The sequence below is a fragment of the Mus caroli genome, chromosome 15 (genome assembly GCF_900094665.2).
Source record: "Mus caroli chromosome 15, CAROLI_EIJ_v1.1, whole genome shotgun sequence".
NCBI lineage: Eukaryota > Metazoa > Chordata > Mammalia > Rodentia > Muridae > Mus > Mus caroli.
Genome location: NC_034584.1, coordinates 90,383,208 through 90,393,714, shown reverse-complemented (window position 1 = coordinate 90,393,714; position 10,507 = coordinate 90,383,208). Strand labels below are relative to the sequence as shown.

At 42.9% G+C, this 10,507-nt stretch overlaps 1 pseudogene; it reads left to right on the top strand.

The window, feature by feature from the left end:
- The first annotated feature begins 7,715 nt into the window (after positions 1 to 7,715).
- LOC110310939 lies at positions 7,716 to 8,154 on the top strand (annotated as a pseudogene).
- The last annotated feature ends 2,353 nt before the right edge of the window (positions 8,155 to 10,507 follow it).

Sequence of the window (10,507 nt, the reverse complement as noted above, 5' to 3'; positions counted from 1 at the left end):
CTCAAGAGTGACAGACATTTAACTGGTTGACTTTTGGAGCAGGTTAGACCAAGACTTTCACTGGGTCACTTATACACATGAGTTATGTCTTTTGTGTTTCCTCTACAGCTGCAATGTTCACAACTGTAAATGTAAAATTAGCTTAGCAAGGACTCACAGGGATGCTTACCTGGTACAGAAATGCAGCCCTACTGAAAGTGAGAACGACGACTGCGCATGTGTAGGTAGCCTGGTACAGAAATGCAGCCTACTGAAAGTGAGAATGATGACTGCGCATGTGTAGGTAGCCTGGTACAGAAATGCAGCCTACTGAAAGTGAGAATGACGACTGTGCATGTGTAGGTAGCCTGGTACAGAAATGAAGCCTGCTGAAAGTGAGAATGACGACTGTGCATGTGTAGGTAGTTGATCTTCCATTCGGAACTAACAGCATTGTGTGCACAGTAACTTCTCTACGGATTTAGGGAGAATTGATGTCTGAGAGTGTTTAGAAGTGGGTTACATTTTGCTCTATGAATCCATCAGCCAAGTTTGTACTTTTAGAAAAACAGGTAGTTGGCAACTATGCTTCTAAATGAATTTTTAGCCTGTTTTATATGAGTTTTTGTTTTGGTAAACGTTGTTTTGCATGTGTATTTAAGTTGATTTACAGGCATAACCCAGGTTCAATTCCAGCTTTCCCCTTACCGGCTTAGAAATGATTCCTAATGTGTCTGGAATAATAAACAGACAAGAATAGCTGGGACAAACATGCCCTAGTGGGTATTAAAGCACACAACAAAGGCATAATAAATAAACTGGTGGTGCTAATAGAAGAGTAGATGCCAGTGGGCAGAGAGTTGGACCACAAGTAGTGCCCGTTTAAAAGTAATAACGTTGTAAAGAAGGCACCACTGAAGAACAAGGACATTTCCACCCTTGTTACTGGAGAATGATTTGGAAGAAAGTGACATAGAGTCTTAACTCTTACTAGGTCAATTCAAGAATTAAAGGAAGCCAAGCATGCTGGTCTACTCCTGTAGTCCTAATACCTAAGACAAGCATGGCAGATGGTCCACGCCTATAGTCCTAGTAGCCAAGGGAAGCATGGCCGTCCACTCCTGCAGTCCCAGTGCCAAGAGGCTGACTGCAGCGGTTACTGTTCTGTTGCTGTGATAAAATACTGTTCTCAAAAGCAACTTATAGAAGGAAGAGTTTGTTGGGGCTTACATGAAGTATGAGCCCATTCTGGTAGAAGAGCGGGGCAGCCGGTGGTGGGCGTGGCAGCTGGTGGTGGGCGTGGCAGCCGGTGGTGGGCGTGGCAGCAGGAAGGTATGGCAGGCGGTCGTGGGCATGGGGGTCAGGAAGCATGACAGTTAGTGGAGGTCATAGCAGTTAGTGATGGGAATGGCAGCTGGGCATGGACATTGTAGTCGGGAGGGACTGGAGCAGTAGCAGAAAGCTGAGAGATCACATGTTTATTGCAAACAGGAACTGGAAGGAGGGTGAGGCTATAAACTCTTGATGCCCACTTCCAGTGACAGGCTTCTTCCAGCAAGACCACGCCATGCATCATAAACGTCCCCGAGCAGTGCCACCAACTAGGACCCAAGTGTTCAAATACCCGAACCTAAGGAGGAGAGTTTCAGCCAGGCCACTGTACTGCGGCAGGGGCACTGTCTCAAAAGAAAAAACCATCAAATAAAATTGAAAAAAAATTTTTTTAATTCTTAAGTTCATAAGAACTAAAGCTGGGGACTGGAGGGTGGCTCAGCAGTTAAGGGCACTGGCTGCTTTCCCAGAGGACCTGGGTTGACTCCCAACTGTCTGTAGTTCCAGTTCTGCGGGGCAACTCTGACATCCTCTTCTAGCTTTCCAGGGTGCCATGTATGTTCATCGTGTGTAGATATAGATGCAGGCAAAACTCTCATACACAAAAAGGAAAATAAAAATTAAAGAAACAAGTAAAACCAACGTCTGATGGTTGTTATGCTGGTACAAAGGGGAAAAACTATCCTATAAGTCTGAGAAAATTTTCAACAGTACATTGACGTAAACCCTATAAACCTTGCTTTTTAGGGAGAAAAGCTTTATTTTTTGGTTCACAGTTGCGGAGAGAAACAGTTGTCGTAGGAGAGACGCAGCAGCTGGCGGGGTAGGTACAGCGACAGGAACAGAAGCCTGGTAGCCGTGGTCACATCTGCCGTCAGAGAGCAGTGAACAGGAAGTGAGTGGCCTCAAGACCTGACCCTAGTCGCTCATTTCCTCCAGCAAGGTTCAGCCTCATAAAGCTCCCACAACCTTGCCAAACAGAGACACCAGCTGTGGGCCAGGCAGCCAAACCCGCGAGCCAACTCAGGACACACCACATTCAAAGCCCACCACATGATACATTTAGACGTTTAATTTCAGCATGCAGGACACTGAGGTAAGAGAAGGATGAGTTCAAAGGCAGCCTGGCCGAAACAGCCAGACATTGTCACAAAAACCCCACAAGGAAACAAGAGCAAAACAAACAAACAAAGGCCCTTATGTACCTTTTAATAACTTGGACATAAAAAGGGAAACAAAACATTCGTGTAATTACAAATATAGCTCTTATACATAAGAAATGCCTACAAATGGATTTTTCGGCAAAGGAAAATGAGCAAAGCACCTAAAGATATAATAAGACTCAAATAATATAATAATATTATTTATACAATAATATAAAACCCAAAAGCTCAAAAGGTAAAGTTCAAGGAAACCAACAGCAAAGCAAATGAGAATTAAACGTAAAGACGCTAAGTTATCCAGTACTAAGTTATCCAGTACTAAGTTATCCAGTACTAAGTTATCCAGTACTAAGTTACCCAAAACAAGCAAAGGCAGAATATTCACAGTTCACTTCTGCAGTATCTTCCTGTACTGCTGTGAAGATTTTAGTGAGACTCTTTCCTGGACATCAGACCAAAGAGTTTTAAAAATGACCCCGTGTTTTAATCCTGAAATTCGGCTTTTAGAGATTAGGACAAAGAGTCAAACACATTCACAGAAATGTGAAAGTCTTGTGCTAACGAGAGTTATTATAAAACGATGTGAATTCCTTGTGTAAGAATGTTGAGGAATTCTTAGCTGGAGTCTGAGTACGTAGCCCAGGCCGGCCTCAGATTCTTGTTCTTCCTGCTACCTCACAAGTGCTGGGCAAGGAATTTTCAATTGTATGTATAGGCAAATGAGCATCATTTGATATTACACTCAAACACAAGGTTGGATGCTACTCTTAAAGTCAAAGAGTAATTGTAAGCCCTGTACCCAGTGAGTCTATATTAACAGTCGGCATGGATGGGTGGTAAGGGTTGACTAGTTCGGTGTTCTTCATTACGTTTTAATGCACTTCCACATTTTCTACAGTGAGGAAGTTTTGTAAGTGCACGCGCGTTTAAACAATAAAATGGGAGGAAAGGGATTAGAAGCGATTTCTGAATCGCTCATTATTCTTTGAGACCTGGTTCTTCAGCAGAAGGAAGGAGAGCAAGAGGGATGTAAAGAAATCAAGGCGACTTCCTTCTCCTTCCTCCTTTTCTTTTCTCCCTCCTTCTTTCCTGTCTTTAATGATAAAAGACTCGGTACTTCACAACCAGAGAAGAGGATGTAGATATGGAAGTAAAAGGGGAAAAAAAAAAAAGCCCCACAGGAGCTGGAGAGATGGCTCAGTGGTTAACAGTGGTTGCTGCTCCCTATTAAGAGGGTCTGCGTTTCTCAGCTCCCACATTGAGCAGCTCACAACCAAGTGGGAGCTACAGCTCCAGGAATCTGATGCCCCCTTGCGGCCTTTTTTTGGCACACATACATGCGTGAGCATATGTGCGCAAGCACGCGAACAGGTACAAATAAATATAAAAATAAAACAAATGCAAATGGAAATGTCCGGTCGCGATAAGGATCAAACGAAGAATGCTGCGCGAAAGGACAGCACTGGAAGAAAATCACGATTGAAGGATGTGCGTGTCTAGCGGTCAGAGGGCAGGTCTCTGGCATTCTGTCCCTTTGTAACACAAAGAAAAAACAATGCATTTCCGTGTTTCTTAAAATAAGAACACTGAACACAGGTACAGGTTGTTGGGCTCATTATTAAATTCATATTGCTAAGTGGCTCGTACCTGAGCCACAGGATTTTGCCAAAGCAGGAGCACTGATCATGACGGAACCGAAACAGCAGAACGTTAGCACGCAGCGCTTCTTCTAAAGCGCAACATTTAATTAGAGTTCATTTACAAACGTTCATCTCATACAGAGAATGTGGCTTGGAGAAGGCTGGCACCAATCCAGATGATGCTGGCAGGAAAGTGGCCGCATTTTTCATTAGACGTGACTGTTAGATGGTAGAGCCTGGATGATTTTGTTGTTTTATCTTTTTTTTTGGTTTTTTTTGTTTTTTGTTTTTTGTTTTTTGAGACCAGGCTGTCCTCAAGCTCACAGAGATCCTGCCTGCCTTTGCCATTCCCTCCCCCCCACCCTAAGTGCTGGGATTAAAGACATGTACTACCACGTCCTGGCTTAGAGCCCCGAATTTACAGGAAATTTTCATAGAATAGAAAACTGGTAAGCTACATATATTACTGTTTAAACACAAGCTAAGCTTTCTTGTTAAAAATAACATAACATGCAATGAGTACTTTGGATATTTAAAACGTGCTATTTAGTCCCTTAAGAGTCCCATAATAATAATAATAATAATATCTCCCAAAATAGCTTATTTATTTGATTTGCCTGTGTATGTTACTAAATTTTCAGAATTTAGAAAAATGTAAATTTGATAGTTGGTGTGTTTTTATACATTGTCCTGAAAAAATATAAAAGAATTAGAGGTATGTAACTGTGAAGATATTGGATCACTCATCCATTCAGCTATCAGTTAGTAAGCTACTCTAGAGGTGAAACCTAGTTGAGGTGGACCAGGTTCTAAGCTGCTGTAGGGGTCAACTGAGTAGGCAGAGCCCAGTTCAAAGGCCTTCATGGAATACTAAGAAAGAGCCGAAAAGTGTACTCCTAGGAAAACGTATGACCGCCCTGCATCACTAGTTTGGTGGTGGTCCCACCCTGGCCCATGCCCTCAGATGGCTCTTAACACTTACGATACTCAAGATATCCATGAGGAAGGAGCAAGGGACGAAACGACATTTTGTCAGTGTAATCACCTCGTTCAGACGTGCTGATTCAGCCAGTGTCTGTGTACATAGGTGAGTGGCTTTATAAATTAGATTGATTCCTGTAGTATCGCCTCTTCTCGAGGTAGATGACCAGATCTTTACCGTTGCTTTGTGTAAATCTCCCTTTGACAGATGGGATGAGCTTCAGGAAAGAAAGAACAGCAACGTCAGCTTGCACTTCAGTCCCATGTGACAAGAAATCGGTTAGCACACGTAGGCAGCCGAGCGCCTAAAAGATGGCGCTAGCCTCTGGTACACCAGCACCTAAACAACGCCACTGCGCAGGCGCTAGCCGAATCTGGCGCCAACCCCTCCCAAGCGGGTGCATAGGAATCAAAGTGCCGACAGACTGACCAATCCCAGGACACATAGCTCTCCCCAGTGCTGGGGTGTATATAAGCAGTCCTCCCAGGGTTTCCGGGGTTCCCCCGAAGCATCGAGGTGTTCCTGAAATAAAGAAAACTGTTGAGAAGAATCCGACCGTGTTGCCTTTTTTCTTGCTGGACGAGGTGAGTGCAACAAGCACATCTTCAGAATCTACGTTTGGGATGTCAAAGCTTGAAGCCCATGAGGCACAGCCTTTCTGGGGCCCAAGTGTCCCTGCCTGGGAGATCTCTTTCCAGCCGCAGTATTAAAGCTCTAGAACCTAAATGAGCAAAATCTAGAACTCGACTTGTGTAACAGTTCTGTGACACTGTTAAATGAAGCACATTGTATCAAATTTCCCCCACCAAAATGTTATACTCAGAGTAACAATTGGGAACATATTATACCGTTAGTGTCAAATATTACTAACAAATAAATCTGAAGTGTAAAATCATAGGATTGGAATTTTTAACCTTTTACAGATGTTGACTGTATATGACAACTAGGAGTTATTGTCAATATACACATGTATACATTAACATGCATAGATATAACCAAGATGCTTTTCAGGGATGATGTGTGTTCTGGGTACTACTTAAGGGGAATCCTCCCAAGACTGGTTTGATGGAGATGCATGCTCAGAGTTGTCAAGAGAATGTCAAGATGTCATTAAGGCTGTCATGAGGGAACACAAGTCAGAAATATCTAGGCAGAGGAATGACAGCATTGGCAGTATCTCTTCAAGATCTTGTGCATACTTGATCATATCTAGCACCTGGTCCTCAGCACGGGGAGAGTGAAGTCAAAACAAGGGTGATGGTTCCCCCCCCACCCCCGGGAGCCTTCCCTGGCCCCTGGGTCAGCGTTTGTCTCTCTGTTCCCTAGAGCTTCTCTTTCCTCCTGTCATTTGTGTGTTCATGGGTGGGATTGTCTGAGTAATGGTAATTTCTTTGATTAATTCCAAGCTCTATGAGAACGACACAGAATACCTGGCATTTGGTAAATGTTAGTTACAAGAGAGAATTAATTAGATGAGAAGAAGGAAGGAGGTAAGCCAAGATCCCTCTTCTGGGGACCATGTGGTGTCATTTCCCAAGATGAGGTTTATTGGAGAAGGGAATTTGGATGAAGGGATGGAAGGATGAATTCAATTTTAACATGTTATATTTGAATGAAAACTTGGAACCATTTATTTTCTAAATGAGTGTGTGTGTATAAATAACTGCCAGTATAGGAGCCTGAAAGACTGTCAATTTTAAATCTTTCTTATTAAAATTACCCCCTTTGTGATTTTGAAATAGCCTTTTATGCCTCAAATATAAAAATCGCGCACAACGAAAATTACTTTGGTTCTTATTTTATGGACAGTCATTTAGTTACTCCGTACCTATTATAAATCAGATTCTTCCCCCTAAATACAGTCAGCACTAGAGAGACAACCAGGAGGACAAAAAGACAAAAGCAGCCACTCCCAAAGCTGCTTTTCCAATAGAAAATTCAAAACCTTTTTTTTTCTGCCCAGTGAGGCCTTAACATCACACAGCGCAGATGTCCATAGCGTATCTCCAGTTCTCTGAGATGTCCCAGAGCGTCCTGCCCTGAAAACCCGGGCTGTATGTTGTTTGTAACTGGTTCCAGATACTCTTGGCATTTCTTCTTGTTTGATTTCAAGGTTTTTTGTTTTGTTTTGTTTTATTTGTTTGTTTTTAAATTGCGTAGCCACCTTTCTGAATGTCTGTCCCCGCCTTCTCTGAGGTCACTTTCACTTTGCTGGTCTTCGCTGAAGATCCTTGCTCTGTTCCACATTACCTTTGGAATCTCAACCCGGTAGGTAGGAGTGACGGGCCATACTGGGTTAGACCTAAGAACAAGCTGGCATCCTGCCTCTCAAAACGTTTCTAGGGGCTTCCAGAAGATGTGGAGCTCTCTCGGCCAACCACCTGAGTACTTCATTTGAACGTCATTTATAAATTTCTTATTCTGGCACTGGAAGGATATTTTTACTTTCTTTTGGTTCATCCCAAAGCCTTTCTTTTTAACCTCGGTGCAGTTGAGAATGTGTCTGTCCACCTTTTCTAGGATCCAGAAACGCAGAAGAGGCACGCATACGTCCAAAGCTTCTCCTACGTTTGGTTAAATTGTTTCCCAACAAGAATTATTAATTAGACCTCCGTCAGGATGGGTCACATGCATGCTCCTGGGAAGGGCCCATCCCAGTCAGTTCTGCCGCTGCCAATGCCGCCGTAGCGTAGCATCCCCACGTGGCTGAAGCTGACGGACGTGAAGGAGCAGATTTACAGACTGGCCAAGAAAGGCCTGACTCCCAGATAGGTGTGATCCTGAGGGACTCACACGGTGTGGCCCAGGTCCGTTTTGTGACTAGAAATAAAATCTTGAGAACCCTTAATTCCAAAGGCCTTGCCCTGATCTCCCCGAAGTCTCTACCATTTGATTAAGAAAGCACCTTGAGAGGAACAGAAAGGATAAGGATGCTAAATTCTGCCGGATTCTGATAGAGAGCAGAGTTCACGGGTTGACTTGATAATATAAGACTAAGTGGGTGCTCCCACCCAGTTGGAATTATGAGTCGTCCACAGCCCCTGCTCTAGTGGCATAAATGCTGCTGTATACACAAGCAGCAAAATCACTTTGAGAAAAAAGTATTATTTATTGAATACTTAGCATAGACTCTGAGCTACTGATTATATATATATAATCAGTATTATATATGTATATATATAAATATATATAAATAAAATACCTTGTAGATCCATACTAACCCTTCTGAAACCATGAGCCAAAGCCAATCTTTCTCCCTTTAAGTTGTCTTGCTCAGGTATTATAGCAAAGGAAGCTATCTAACAGAGTAGCTAATATTATTTCCTTTTAAAATATGAGAAAACCAAGACCCAGAGAAATTAAGTACTTTTCAGAAGTTCACTATGGGGCCAAGCAACAATTTTGGGGACGGGGCAGTGCTAGTGCATGCCTTTAATCCCAGCACTCGGGAGGCAGGGGCAGGCAGATCCCTGAGTTCAAAGCCAGCTTGGTCTACAGAGCAAGTTCCAGGACAGGACTACACAGAGAAACCTTATCTCCACAAACAAACAAACAAACAAAATAACAACAACAAAGCCAACTTGGGGAAATGATGGCCCAGAGTCCGTATTTACATTTGATTTCCCACAAAAACGGTTGTATACATTTACAACGGCAGCCTTTGTAAGGGTGTAAGCAGGGCACGTTCAATTAGTAACCGTTGCCTCTGCCCATCCATACATCCCAAACCTGCTTTCATGCTGAAGGAGAGGCCTAGATATTCTTTAATAACCCCTCTCTCATTGTCACAGTGGGATGAATTTGAATGGAAATGGCAATTTAACAGCCTTTTCAGTATGCAGCAATCATCATAGAATGCTTTGTGCTGACACGTTTGGGTGTTGGAAATTCACTGCCTCCGCTTATTTCTGCAAAGTGTACAAAATAACAGCCGATGCCATTGATTGCACACCTATTACACTAACCAGGATGCTTAAGGACTCTGTAGACACCGAGTCATGTGATCTCCTGATGGCTCCCACTACCCCATTTTGCAAGGTGCTTGGGAGTTGGGTTCACACTCGACCAGCCGAGCGGGGCATAACTAGACGTTAAACTTCCAGGACACATCATTTGTCGATTTGAACAATTGAGAGACCATATTACTTACTACCCAGCTATGAGATGGAGGTGATCTCCAACAGTTAACAGATGACTTATTTTACAAAGCAGATCCAGGACCAATCCAGAGACGTCAGCGGCTGGCAATGGAAATGTAATTTAGATTCCATCCAGGGTCAGAGGGGTGGGGGGTGTGCTGATGACTGCCTGAGAGCCACTTACAAATCTGGGGTGAGAACGGATTTGTCACCATGCCCACACAAGACTTTCTGCTATCGCTATCGACCCAAGGGCAGGGTGGGGTCAGGAGAACTAGGTTGCATAGGGCTCTGCAGAAAAGTGGCCATGACAATTGGGGAGTCCCTTTCCCTAAAATTTTACCCTTTGCTATGGCTGCTCCACTAATTCCTATTGTAAAAAACAAGACAGAACAGAACAGAACAGAACAAAACAAAACAAAACAAAACAAAACCTGTCACGTATACAGAAGATCCAGGAAAGTAAGAAGAATTAATTAGGCAAGAAAATATGATTTACCTAGGTCAAGGACTAGGTCTGCATATGGCCCTTAGTGCTAGTTGGTCTTCCCTGTATCCTATCCCTTAGCCCCCTCTTCCCTTCCCATCCTCATTGAATCCTCCCGTCCCATGTCTCCATAACTAAACATTCTATTTCCCCTTCCTTGAGAGAGCTTTCTTTTTCTCCTAGGTGTTTACCTAACACACCTAACCTCCGTGGCTGCGCACAGATGGTAGCAAGCCTCTCAGAGGCTTGAAAACTAACATCCGAGTGTATGAGAACACATCTGTCTGAATTGTCTAGCTCCATCCATTTACCGGAGAATTCGTGATTTTATTTATTTATTTTTTAAATTTTTCATTGTGTAAATGTACCTTTCTTCTTCTTCTTCATTCATCTAGGCTATCATGAGCAGATCAGAAGTCACATCAATTTGCATTTCCTTAATAGCTAAGGATGTTGAACATTTCTTCGAGTGGTACACGGCCATCTGTGTTTTGGGTTTTGTTTTGAAAACTTCTCTGTTTACTTTTGTACTCCATTTTTAATTGGGTTATTTGTTTTTTTTATGCCTAGGTTGGGTTTTTTTTTTTCTGTTTCATTTTGTTTTTGGTTCTCTATATAAGTTACATATTAACTCTTTCTTGAATGTGTACTTGATAAAGATCATTTCCCTTTTTTTTTGTTTTGTTTTGTTTTGTTTTGTTTTTCGAGACAGGGTTTCTCTGTATAGCCCTGGCTGTCCTGGAACTCACTTTGTAGACCAGGCTGGCCTCGAACTCAGAAATCTG